A 14,292-nucleotide genomic window follows, 5' to 3' on the forward strand; every position below is an offset into this window, starting at 1 on the left:
GTCAGTGAGAAGAAGAGTGTCATGTGATAGGTACAGTGATAAGACCGGTGCAAATGGATACAAAGTATATGGAAAGGGATAAAGTATAAGAAGACTGGAAAGGTAGGAAGGTGCCAGGTTCTGTAGAGCTTTGAACACCAAGAAGATTTTATATTTGATTCTGGAAACAAGAGGGAACCACTGAAGTTTATTAAAGAGCGAGACAACATGGTCAGATCTGGACTTTAGGATGACCAATTTGACAGTTAAATGGAGGATGAACTGGAGTAAGGGAGAGAGTTGAGGCAAGGAGACCAACCAGAAGGTTATTACAATAGTCCAGGCTTGAGACGAAGAGGCCCAGAACCAGGATGGCAGCCATGTCAAAAGGTAAGAGGGAACATATAGGAGAAATGTTTTAAAGATAAATTAACAGGACTTGGCAACAGATTGTATATGGAGAGTGAGAAAGAATGAAGAGTCAAAGGTCATACCAAAGTAAGCCCTGGAAAGTGGGAAGATATCTTTGGCAATAACAGGGAAGATAGAAAGAAGGGAGGGATTAGAAGGAAAGATGGTTCAGTTCTGAACATGTTCAATTTAAAATGTCAGTGGGACATCCAGTTCAAGATGTCCAATAAGCAACTGGAGATATGAGACTAAAGATCAGGATAAATGTTAGGGCTATACAAATAGCTCTGAGAGTGATTTATATTGAAATGATTATTGAAGCTGTGGGAGCTGAAGAGATCACCAACAAAACAGTATAGAGAGAGAAAAGAGGGCCCAGGACAGAGTCATAAAGGCCATCCCTAGTTAATAGGCAGACTAGATAAAGATCCTGCAAAAGAGACTGAGAAGGAGCCGTCAGAGAAGTAAGTGGGTGGGTAGGAGACCAAGAGAAAGCAGAGTTACAAAAACCTGAAAGAGAGCATCAAGGGAAAGAGGGTGGTCAACAGCGTCAAAGGCTACAGAGAAGTTAGGAAGAATGAATTGAGAAAAGGCCCTTAGATTTGATAATGAAGAGATCATAGGTAACTTTGGAGACAATGGTTTCAAATGAATGATTAAGTTGGAAGCCAGATTGCAAAGAGTTAAGAAGAGAATGAAAGAAAAGTAAGCAGAGGCTCCAATTGTAGACAGATTTCTCAAGAAGTTTAGACAGAAAAGGGAGGACAGACACTGGATGATAGATAGTGGGGATGGATGGATCCAGTGAGGAATCTGTGAGGATGGGGAAGACATCAGAATCTTGGAGGAAGTAGTCAGTAGATCAGGAGAAATGAAGATTAGTAAGAAAATATAGATGATAGAGGAAGATCTGTTGGGGTAGATAGTATGGAATGGGATCACTTGAGTATGTAGAGGGGTTTGTGTTGGCAAGAAGGGCTACCTCTTCATGTGAAATGGTGATGAAGGAGTAGAAGAAAGCATCTAAAGGGTGTGGGATGAGGAATAGAGGATACTGTCAGTTAATGACCTCACATGAGGCAAAGGTTCTCAGCTGAGAGTGTGGGAAGGGGGAGCCATAGGAGGTTTGGAAAAGCTGCTGCAGTGAGTGAGAAAATGAGTCAAATAGAGATATAAAAGGATTGCCTTGCTTCCATGAAGGTCCAGCTGAGATTATGTGAGATAAATTTGTAGTGGACTCAGCACAGTTTTGTGACTGTCTCCACTTTCATCCAGTTGCATGTGAGTAGGAGTGGAGGGAACAAACTGTAGGAGTAATCCAAGGCTGAAGCTTGGCAGGGAACAATCTACGATAGCACAAAAAAGCTTAAGAGAAAAGGATAGTATTGAGTTGAACTGGCTCAAGTTGGGGGAGGGAAGAGAGTGTAGCCAGTGCAGGGGCAACACTCTGGGAAAGAACTGATGGATGGAGGAATTGGAGATTCCAGTAAGGAGGAAAAACAAGATTTGGAGTTGTAAGGCTGAAGGAAAGATGAAAGGAGAACAGATTGGGATCAAATGAGGGGATTTCAGTTCATAAACATGAAAGTGGTACATTTCTGGGTGATGGCAAGATAAGTGGAGCTGAGTTGAAGTGGTAGAGTAGGTCCTAGGAAACGAGCAAGTTGAAGAACTGGGAGTATCAACACATAGGTTGAAATCCTCTAGTATGAAGGTAAGAAGCCTAGTATGGGTAGGAAGACTGTGAGATAGTCACTAAAGTCTTTGAAAAAGAAAGGAGAGCATCCTAGAAATTGGTAGACAATAGCCACCAGAATCTTGATTGGATGATAAATGTGGATTGAATGAACCTCAAAGGAAGAGAGATTAGAATCATGGTGGTAGAGGGAGAACCTGGAGGTGGCAAGGGGTAGCAAAGAGTATTTGAATTCCTGACTACTTATTCTGGAGTTATGAGCAAAAGTGCATTGAGAGCTAGAAAGTGTGGCTAAGGAAGCTGTGTCATCACATGGGAATCAAGTCCAGTGAGAACAGAATAGAGTAACCAGGAAAGGAAAATATAGAAGACGAAATCTAATTTTTTTTTTTTACCTGTGGAGCAGGCATTCCAGAGTGCAAAGGGGAAGGGTTAAGTAGCTGTAGACCAGGAAGTGGAGGAAGAGGGATGGAAAGAGATGGGAATAAGGAAGTCGTCAGTAGGGGACAGAGGACAGGGTTTGAACAATAGCAATGGGGGATTAGAATTATGGGGTTGAGAAGGAGATTGCAGAGTGGAAGTAGGTTTGAGAAATGAGTTCTGGGAGGTTATCATTTACGATAGGGATTCAGCCTCAGGGTGTGGACCCAGAGCCTCAGGAAGCTATGGGTAGCTGGAAGGAGGTGGAGATAGGTGCCCCAGCAGGAGCAAAGCAAGTGAATTTGGAAGTTGGTTAGAGTTATAAGAAGCTGTAAAAGGTCCCTGAGCATGACAAAATGGTTGTTCAGGGAAGTTAGGAAGACAACAAAACTACTACATAGTTGTAAGAGGCTTCAAATGGTGTGGGATGGATGTCTGCTTTCCCTCCCACTGAAGTGATTTGGTTATTTACCCAGCTAAGAGCTCTTTACCTGGCCACCTACACTGATCCCTGCACAAGGACACATCCCTCTCAGTGGAGAAAGGGTTAAGGTATCAATGGCACTGAGGAAGTCCCTTTGTTTTAGCTCCTAGAGTGTGGGGAGTGTTCCTAGAGGGAACAGGATGGCAACTCAGTTACTCAACAATGCTGGAATATTAACCCAGACTGTATTTTAAGATTTCTTTTCTTTGTTCAAGATTCCTATAAATGTTATCTAAAATTAACTTGAGGCAGTCATGTCAGAGTGTGAGGATTATCTCTCTCTCTCTCTCTCTCTCTCTCTCTCTCAACTTGTATAGAGTTGAATGATATATTGAAGAAAACAGTTTCTGCCAGACTTGAGCCAAAATGGCAGAATCCACTATTAGTATTAATATTTTTTCTTGAACAGATATCATAGCCATATTCAAATATTTCAAGGCCACTGTATATGAGAGGAATGTGTTTGGTTCTGTTTGGCCCCAGAGTGAAGATCTGAAAGCAGTTGCAAAGAGACAAACTGAGGCTTGATGTCTTATAAATTCCTAACAATGAGAGTTGTCCAGGAGTAGAATGCACTTCCTTGGGGGGGAGGTGGAGCTGCCTCTCCTTGGAGATCTTTCAGGATAGGAAGGAGGACCACTCCTCAAGCTAATGAGTCAGAATTCCCCTTAGGTATCAGCTGGACTCCCTAGCTGCAGAGGTCCCCAGCAACTCTCAAATTCTGTGATTATGATTTTGTGAAATTGTCTGACAAATGACAGAATCCTATAGCTCACCAGAGATCATAGAACATGAGCAAAAAATCCCACAATGGTTCAAAATAGAAAGAAAATTTATGAAATAAGGAAGAAGGCATAAATTAAGGTCAGGAACTAGAGCTTTCAGTTCAGAACTTAAAACTTTCCATGATGGTTTTAAAAACAAAACTAGGACAGTAGGTCAAATGCAAAACCCAATAACCTTCCTATAACATAAATAAATAAAATGCATGGTTCAAAACTGCTGAACTTCAAAAAAGGAAGGCCTGTAATTTTCTTCTTCTAATAGACATGACGCTCAAGTGTCCCTAACCAGTAAGGGAAGCCCCAGGTCATTTTATTTTGCAGTCATCCAAGGATGGGTAAGGGCTTCTTCCTGCAATTTTTACATAGATGCTCCAGGGCCCAAAACTTAGCCGAGTTCCACTAGGAATGTTTCTTTTGGTTGCATTTAAATTCCCCTGAAATAATATCCAGAATATTAGGATCATAAACTTTACAGCTGGAAGGGACCTTTGAGATCTTCTCGTCCAACCCTGCCACTATGCTGAGAAGCAACTAGAGCCCCTTCAGTGAAGAGAAATGACTTGCCCAAGGTCACACAGCTAATTATAATAAAGATGGAGAGGGAAACACACAACAGCAGAGAGGATTTGTGTAAGATAGAAGGATGTTAGGGACAATTTTTAGGTGTGAGAATATACAAGAAAGCTGCTTTTCGTCTCCTACCAGCCTGGTTACAGATGGAGGTGAATATAGCCAGGACTATGGGAAACAACTTTTATGAACAGACTGTGCAGATGCATAAGCAACCAGGCCCCTCTTTGGATTTGGCAACCACTGAGGCTATTTTTGCTTCCTGCAATATTCTTCTTTCCGTTATCAAGAAAAGTTCAAAAATTAGCTGTTACCTAAGGACCCTGGGAAAAATGTCTTATTTCCCTCTGGAGAGGTCCCAGCCTCAGTACATGATGGTCAAGAAATGGGTGGGCTAGACAACTTCTCTACTTTATTTCTTTTGTGAGGTGTGTAGTGATGATTTTTATCCCTTTTTTTTTTTAGACAATCTTGGCTAAATGACTTGCCCAGGGTCTCAGAACTGGTAAGTGCCTGAGGGTTTGAACACAGGTCCTGCTGATTCCAAAGTCATTCCCCCCCCCCCATTTTCATATTGAAAAGGAAAGTACAAATGGTTAATTGACTTGCAGAGGATTATAGAGAACCTTGGCAGAAGTAAGAAGAGGCATTACAATGTATTTCCAAACAAAACAACTTTTAAATTTTACTTGCTACTTTTCCTCAAATGTTGCAATTCCTTATCACTCTGTCTCTTAAGGCCTTAAAGCCTACAACCTGCCAGTGAATCTCATTCTTTCCTTGGGGTGTGCTCTATAGGGTCCCCTAAGATTTAAAGGAGAAACAAAAGACCCTCTCCTCCTCCCCCTACACCCCCCTCCATCCCTCCGCCATCCCTTCTATCTTCCCCATTCCACCCTCTTCAGACACCTTGAGCAGGCTTCCAGGCAGATCCAGTGCTGGAAACTGACAGCACAGTCAATGCTTAGCCTTGGAGCTACATATTGAGCCCTGAATAGAACTTTTCTGTTGAAAGAAACAAGTCTTCAGCTCTTGGTCACAAGCTATCTGGTGAGCTGGTCATAATGGTGGCCAAAGGAGACACAGGTGGAGGGCTTTCTCAGCGATCCTTTAGAATCTTACCTACCTACCCCAACCTGCAACCCCAAGATCTTCAAAAAGGGCTGTAAAAAGTTCAGAGAAGTTTGCATTTTAATATTTGAGCTTATAAGGTCTCCATTTTTTTTAGTCTCAGAGTCACATATTCTACTTATACCTGTGTGTGCATGCGGGTTCACACACACACACACACACACACACACATCATCCTTTCAAAACTTAAACATCTAACCTCTAGCCTTCCACAGAATCAGAATGAGAAACTGCTCTCACAGAAGTCTTTAGATAGCCATTGACACTTCAGTGTAAACTAAGACCCCAGGTTCTCTCTTTGGAAAAGTTTTTATTTCAAGCTTTCTCTGTAGAATGAAAGACTCTGACCCATTTGAGGGATTCTAGGTGTGCTATGTATGCATGCACAGGGAGAGATGTTTGATCCTTCTCAACATCCGTGACAAGGCAGGCAGCCATCTTCCCAATCTGCATACAACTGCCCTGATTTGGAGTTCTTTCTGAAAGAATTGTCACTTTCAAATCCATTCATATTTCAAACACCTAAGTACACATGCATATGCTGACAGACAATAGCTCAGTGGAGTCTGTTTGGCTCTGGATGCTCCCAGGTTCTTCACTTTCAACCTGATCCCAGCCTGCTTCTCCTACTCTCCTGGGAAGGCTAGATGTCTTCTACTTACTTCCAGGCACCCAGTTTCCTCCCAATGCAGTTATTATAGAATCTGCCACAAGGAAGAAGTTCTTGGTGGAAAGGTGGATTAGGACAAAGGTCAGCAGTTCTCTACCTGTCTTTCTTGGATCAGCAGCTTTAGTTTTCCTCTCTCAGGGACTGCTACTTAATACTCTGCTTTAAAAAGAAACCATGTGACTGAGAAGAAAATGAAAGCTACTCTGTGCCATGAGTTCTCCAGGAAGAGGGAGGAGGCAGGACTTTCATGTCAGTAGAGAACACACACACATATACACTGCCTTCCTGTTGTTACTTCTCTGTTGCCTGGTATGCTAGGCAGTGAGGGAATGGGGTGGGGTGGGGAGGGAATTCTCACTCTTGCTGCAGGGAAGAAAAACCAAGGAGAGACAGGTGGCTGTGGTTATTGTGAACAGGAAAAAGTACAGTCCTTAGACCCCAAAGCAAGCCTGCACAGCACACGACCCACTGGCAGTAGGTTGTGCAGGCCTGTTTTACAGCCTCTGTAATTTTCAATAGCCACCTAAAATCCTTTGGTGGGTCGTAAGTGACACATGGGCCAAATGTTGTGCAGGCCTGCTCTAAAGGTACAAAGTAGAGTACGGGCTTGGATTACTAGAAATGAGAGGAGGGGGGAGGAGCCCGGAATATGAAGGGAGGGAGAGGGGAGCCATAGCCTCTACCAAACTCAAACAAAGCAAGCACTCATAGGAGGTCAGAAGAAGTGATACAAGGACATTCTCAAGGTCTCTCTGTAAAAGAATCTTTCAGGCAAAAGCACCTTTGGCATTCTAACAATATGGTCAGACCGTTAGAGTTGCACTCTGTGCAGTAGAATTTGAATGCTTAGCAGTCCAGTTTGTGAAAGGACCTCAGTGTCCCATACCTCATCTTGTCAGGTGATCTTCAGAATCTTCCTCAGACAATTCAAATGGACACAAGTGATTCAGTTTCCTGGCATGGCACTGGTATACCAGTTGCACAGACATACAACAATGAGGTCAGCACAGTGGAGCTCTAGACCTTCAGTCTGGTGAGTAGTCTATCCTTCTGTCCCACATTTTCCTTCAGAGGCTCATAAACACTGAGCGAGCTGTGGCAATGCTTCGTCAGCCTCATTATCTACGTGTACATCTCTGAAATGCATACTTCCCAGGTTCTCCACAACATTCAATATTTCTCCCTCTGCTGTAACTGGTGGAAAGCCTGTGTTTTCTTGTTATTGATTGTTATGCCAGAATTAGCACAAGCAACAGAGAATTGATCCATACTTTGTTGAATCTTGGTCTCAGAGGCTGCCCTGAGTGCATAATCATCTGCAAACAAAAAATCATGCACCAACTCTCTCTCCACTGATGCCTGGCTTACAGCCTTTTCAAGTTAAACAATTTACTGTCAGTGCAGTAGGTGAGTGCTTGACCTTGATGCTGTTTTCATCCTTACTGAAGTCATAAGACAACATTGCTGAAAACACGGTGGTAAAAAGCACGAGAGCAAGCACACAGGCTTGCTTCATTCCACTAGTGACCGGGAAAGTGTAAGAGCATCGTCTGCTATCCAGAATCTGGGTAAGTATGCCATCAAGAAGATGTAAAATACTGATTAAGTTCCCTAGGCACCCAAATTTTGCCATAATTTCCCACAAGTTCTCACAATTGATAGTATCAGAGGCCTTGGTCAGATCAATGAATGTTGTGTATAGGCCTTTGTTCCTCTCCTGGTATTTTTCCTGGAGTTGTCTGGCAGTGAACACCATGTCAACCCTTGGCTCTTTCTGAAGCCCCACTGAATCTCAGGTGGATGAGCACCTACCAGGTGAAGAATCAGCCATTTCAGGAGCCTCTGGCAAGAATCTTGCCAGCAATGATAAAAGAGAGACCCTGATGTGATTGTCACTGCACAATCTATTTCCTTTACTTTATAGAGCTGGACAATGGAGGTGTCCTTGAACTTCTAGGGGGATAACCTCCTCTTGCCAGAGAGCCCAGGAGATTTCAGTCAGCTTTTGTATGAGCAGTGGACCCCTACCTTGTAAATCTCAGCTGGAATAGAATAAGCATTGGGCACTTTGCCACACCAGAGGAGCCTAATGGCATTTAAAATCTCTTTTGCGATTGGATGTTTGGAGAGAGAGGGATTGGCTTCAACACTGACTGATGACAGATTGTTTAGAACATTATGGAAGTGTTTGGCCCATCTCTCTAGGATCATGTCCTTATCACTAATCAATGTGGCTCCATCAGCACTGAATAGTTGACATGCACCACAGGCCCATAAATAGCCTTCAGAGCATCATAAAAGCTCTTTGGATTGTTGCTATCAGCATAAAACTGCATTTCGCCTGCCTTCTTACTGAGCCCAGAATCCTTCATCTCTCTAAGCTTTGATTGCAGTTTACTTGAGATTGAGTTAAATGCTTCCTTCTTAGAAATGGATAAACTATCCTTCTGGTAAAACCCTGTAGAATCCTCATTTTTCATTCAGTGATTGTTCAACTTCCCCGCCATTTTCATCAAACCAATCGTGATGTTTGTTTTGCCCAGATGAGTACAAATGCAGTGCTGTACACCAAGTCTCTGAAAGCTGCTCACTCCTTTTCTATTTCTCTGTTGCCAGCCGTGTATTGGCTCAGCTTTTCCTCCAAGTTAGTAATAAACTATTTCTGCTCAGAGAAGCACTCTAATCTGTTGACATTAAATATTCTGGTAGTCATTTTCTTTGGGATTGCCACTTTGTTGAATACAAATATTTAATTCAGAGAGGATAAATCTATGATCAGCCCAGCACTCTGTGCCATGCATCACCTTTGTCACTCTCACATCCTGTCTGTCTCTTCTCTTTACAACATAGTCTATTACATGCTAAGGAGTGCTGGGAAGGTGCATCCATGAAGGTTTTTTTGCATTTAGGTAAATGGAAGACAGCATTGGGGATAAGAAGGCCATGAGATGTGCAAATCTTCAGTAGTAAGTAACCATTGCTGTTGCTGTTTCCAACTCTGTTCCTCCCAAGGACTCCCTGCCATATCTGGCAGTCTGTGCCCATTCTGGCATTAAACTCACCCAGAAGTATAAGCTCATCCTCTTTTAACACATTGATGGTAAAGGTCTCCAGGTCTTCATAAATTTTTTCTTTCACCTCATCAGGGTTGGTCATGGTGGGAATATGGGCACTGTTGATGACAGGCTCAAGACAATGCAATTGGCACTGGCAGGAAAGTGCCACACCATCATCATCATTGCCAATGCTCCCAGCATGATGTAAATAGTATGTCTACATCATTTTATTGATCTACCTCTCTATTTCTTAGCCAGTGCCAGATAGTTTTGATAATTACTGCCTTCTAATACAGTTTAAGATCTGGTACTGCTAACATTCCTTTCTTTACACTTTTTTTTTAATTTCATTGTTTCCTTTTATATTCTTGATTTTTTGTTTTTTCCAAATGGATTTGTCATTATTTTTTCTAATTCGCATTCAAAGTTATAATTACTATTTGTGGATTTTCTTCCAACATATTTTTACTCACTGTTTTCCTTCTCAACCTTTCTGTTCACCCTATCCCTTTTATCTTATCTTCTCCCCTTACCCTCTTACTCCTAATTCTACCCACAAGTCTAAAAGTCCCTCTCTCATCTATTCACCCCACTCTCCTAATCTTAATCTATATAACTTTCTTAAAATCTCTCCCCACCTTATCTACTAGTTTTTTTTTCATCTCTCTGAAAGTGCAGAAGATTTCTACACTTCTTCAGATGTAAGCATTGTTTCCTGTTCAACCAAGATGGGAGTCAGCTTCCAATATTACCAGCCCTCCAACCCCACATAGTTCCTCTGCACTAGTTCTTCATTTCACTGCCTGTTTTTCTGAGATCATTTCTCCTTTTAAACTTTTATTACCCAATTTTGTTTTTTAGAATCAACTAATCATACACAGCTCAGCTCCAACCTTTCTTTCAAACTATCGTAATAATGATAACAGTTTCAAGAATACTTACTACTAATAATAATTAATAATTACTAATATTAATAACATTTTCATATATCATAAGTAAATAGTTTGACCTAAATCAGTACCTTATAATTAATCTTTAATGATTCCCTTATATTTCTTCTGGATCTTTTATTTTGAATTTTCCTTTAAGTTCTGGTCTTTTTGTTACAAGTACCCAGAAGTCTTTCAGTTTGTCAAATGAACATTTTTTTTCATTCAGGGTTATATTCAACTTCACTAAATAAGTTATTCTTGGATGCAATCCCAGTTCCAAGAACTACAGTCTTTTAGTGTAGGAACTGCTAGGTCTTTTGAAATCCTGATTTTTTTTTCCTGCAGTATTTGAATTGTTTGTTTGTCATTGTGGCTTGCAAGATTTTCCTTTTAATTTGGGATTTTTGAAACTTGGTTATGATATTTCTGTAAGTTTTCTTGCTAGGATCTCTTCCAGGTAGTTATTGGTGGATTCTTTGTATTTTACTCTACCTTCTTGTTCTAAAACTTCAGGGCAACTTTCTTTAATAATTTCTTATAATATTGTATCCAGATTTTTAAAAAATCATAACTTTCATGTAACCTTACAATTCCTATATAGTCTCTCCTTGATCTGTTCTCCAGATCAGTTGGGGTTTTTTTGAGATATTTCAGATTCTTTTCTACTTTTTAAAATTTCATTATATCTTGTCTTATAACATCATTTGATTCCACTTGTACAATTCTAGTTTTCAAGGAGTTATTTTCTTCTTTAAGATTATGTATCTCTGGGTCAGCTAGGTAGTGCAGTGGATACAGCACTGGCCCTGGGGTCAGGAGGACCTAAGTTCAAATCCAGCCTCAGACCAAACACTTGACACTTACTAGCTGTCTGACTCTGGGCAAGTCACTTAACCCCAACTGCCTAAAAAAAAAAGATTTTGTATCTCCTTTTCTAATTGATTAACTTTTTCTTTTATAATTGTCTTGAGTTGCTTTCCCCCCCCCCCCTTGTTCTCTCTTATTGGGTTTTTGAATTCCTTTTTAAGTTCTTCCAAGATTTCTTTTTGGTCTTGTGACAATTTGGCATTGCTCTTCAGGGTAGGGGTGGCTTTTTAAATATTTCACTATCTTCCTCTGAATATGAACCAGATCTTCTTTTACACCAAAGTAGCTATCAATGGTCAGGTTCTTTTTTCTTTGCTTACTCATTTTTATTTTAAATTTGTTTTATTTTATTTTTAGCAGCTTAATATTATTATCAAGTTTTAACGGCAAGTTGTGCATAATGTTTCCCTAAGCCTCAAATCATATATACTGTTATTTTCTGAATTCTGTCAGGAGGCTCAACCTTAGGGAAATTTCTCCTCTCCTAAGCCACAGCTAGGTCTCACAACCACACTATCTCTAAAATGTTCTTGCTCCCTACAGTGCCACATTCATCCCAAGGTTTTAATATGTTGTCTCAATATTTCATTCTCTTTAATGAAATTATTGTTTCTATGGTTTGTTCTTTAACACACTCGTTCTTTAAAATTGTTGTTTAATTTCCAATTAATTTTTGATATTTGTTTCTTTGGTACCTAATTAAATATAAGTTTTATTGCATTATGATCTGAAAAGGATACTTTTAATATTTTTGATTTTCTGCTTTTAACTATAAAATTTTTATGTACTAATATATGGTTAATCTTTGTAAAGGTACCATGAACTATGGAGAAAATGATGTATTCCTCTCTATTTCCATTCACTTCTCTCCAGATATCTATCATATCTAATTTATCTAAAATTTTATTCATTTTCTCAACTTCTTTCTTATTTATTTTTTGGTTAAATTGATCTAGATTGAGAGGGGACAATTAAAGAACTCTGCTATTATAGTATCAAAGGGAAATATCTAGAAAACATTTTGGAGTAGAGAAAATATTATTCTTTAATATTTTCAGTTGAACTCAAAAGGAGTTTTAAAATCTGCTTCCACAAGGTAAACCAGGACACTAGCTTAAACTACATATCATTGTCCCATCTATTTTCTCACAATAACATCATTAACAGATTATACCCAAACATCATCATGATGGTATCAAATACTACCACAATTTTGTCAACCATACAGTTTCAGAATCTGCCAAAAAGCTGTTTACTTAACTGTCCAAGATGCCAATCATTCTTTTTCCCCCCAATTTTTTGTTTAGTACTTTATTTTCCTCCAGTTACATGTAAAAACAATTTTTTAAATTGTTTTTAAAATGTTGAATTCAAAATTCTCTCCCTTCTTCCCTCCTCACTACCCCTTATTGAGAAGGCAAGTAATTTGATATAGATTATACCTGTGCAGTCATGCAAAACATTTCCATATTAGTCATATTGTGAAAGAAAACATAGACCAAAAAAACCTCAGAAAAATAAAGTAAAGATAGTATGGTTCAATGTATTCAGACATCACCCGTTTTTTCTCTGGGGATAGACAACATTTTTCATCATAAGATGTTGAGAGTTGTCTTGGATAATTGTATTGCTTGGAATAGCTAAGTCATTCACAGCTAACCATTTTATTATATTGTATATAGTACATATCACTTTGTATCAGCTCATGTAAACATTTCCAAGTTTTTCTAAGAGCATCCTGCTCATCATTTTTTTTTAAAGGCTATACATGTACATTTCTATTAAACATATTTTCACATTAGTGATGTTGTAAGTAAGAATTAGAAACAATAGGAGGAGCCACCAGAAAGAGGAAACAAAACACAATAGAAAAAAAATTAGCAAGTAGTATGCTTCGATCTGCCTTCAAACTCCATAATTCTTTCTTCTTTGCAGATAGCATTTTCCTTCATGAGGCCTTTGGAGATGTCTTAGATCCTTGTGTTGCTGAGAGGGGTTAAGACTATCAATATTAGTCACTGCAAAACGTGGCTGTTATTGTGTACAACATTCTCCTGGTTCTGCTCACTTCACTCAGTGTCAGACCATACAAGTCTTTCCAGGTTTTTCTGAAATCAACATGTTCATCATTTCTTATAGCACAGTAGTATTCCATTACATTCATGTACCACAACTTGTTCAGCCATTCCCCAGTTGATGGGCATCCTCTCAATTTCCAATTCTTTGCCGCCACAAAAAGAGCTGCTATAAATAATTTTGTGCATGTGATTCCTTTTCCCATTTGTATGACCTTTCTGGGATGTAGCCCGAGAAGTGCCATTGCTGGGTCAAAGGGTATGCACATGTTTATAGCCCTTTGGGCATAGTTTCAGATTGCTCCCCAAAATGATTGGATCATTTCACAATTCCACCAACAATGCATTAGTGTTCCAATTTTCCCACAACTTCTCCAACATTTATCATCTTCCTGTTTTCTCATGTTGACCAATCTGATAGGTGTGATGTGGTACCTCAGAGTTGCTTTGATTTGCATTTCTCTAATCAATAGTGATCTAGAGCATTTTTCTATATGACTATAGTTGGCTTTAATTTCTTCATCTGAGAGCTGCCTGTTCATATCCTTTGACCATTTATCAATTGGGGAATGGCTTGTATTCTTATACATTTGACTTATTTCTCTATATATTTTAGAAATGAGGCCCTTATCAGAGACACGGGTTGTAAAAATTCTTTCCCAGTTTTCTGCTTCCCTTCTAATCGTAATTGCATTGGCTTTGTTTGTGCAAAAACTTTTCAATTTAATGTAATCAAAGCTATCCATTTTGCTTTTCATAATGTTCTCTATCTCCTGTTTGGTCATGAATTCTTCTGTTCTCCGTAAATCTGATAGGTAAACTACTCCTTGCTTTCCCAATTTGCTTACAGTATCAGCCTTTGTATTTAAATCATGCGCTCATTTTGACTTTAGTTTTGTATATGGTGTGAGATTTTGATTTATACCTAGTTTCTGACATATTCTTTTCCAGTTTTCCCAGCACTTTTTTTGAAATAGTGAGTTCTTATTCCAGAAGCTGGGGTCTTTGGGTTTATCAAATAATAGATTACTATAGTCACTGACAACTGTGTCTTGTATACTTAACATATTCCACTGATCCACCACTGTATTTTGTAGCCATTACCAAGCAGTTTTGATGATTGCTGCTTCATAATACAATTTAAGATCTGGAATGGCTAGGCCACCTTCCCCTGCACTTCTTTTCATTTGTTCCCTTGATATTCTGGACCTTTTGT

At 39.5% G+C, this 14,292-nt stretch overlaps 1 long non-coding RNA gene across 1 annotated transcript in view; it reads left to right on the forward strand.

Moving 5' to 3' along the window:
- LOC144456850 (uncharacterized) overlaps nt 1-14,292 on the forward strand; it is a 23,047-nt gene continuing 8,755 nt past the window's right edge. Inside the window, exons 1-4 of the long non-coding RNA XR_013486025.1 lie at nt 1-369; nt 4,811-4,850; nt 7,046-7,179; nt 9,056-9,112. This is a non-coding gene — a long non-coding RNA (uncharacterized LOC144456850). The remainder of the gene's footprint in view (nt 370-4,810; nt 4,851-7,045; nt 7,180-9,055; nt 9,113-14,292) is intronic.

Source organism: Phascolarctos cinereus, unplaced genomic scaffold (genome assembly GCF_003287225.1).
Source record: "Phascolarctos cinereus isolate Bilbo 61053 unplaced genomic scaffold, phaCin_HiC Scaffold_1;HRSCAF=81, whole genome shotgun sequence".
NCBI lineage: Eukaryota > Metazoa > Chordata > Mammalia > Diprotodontia > Phascolarctidae > Phascolarctos > Phascolarctos cinereus.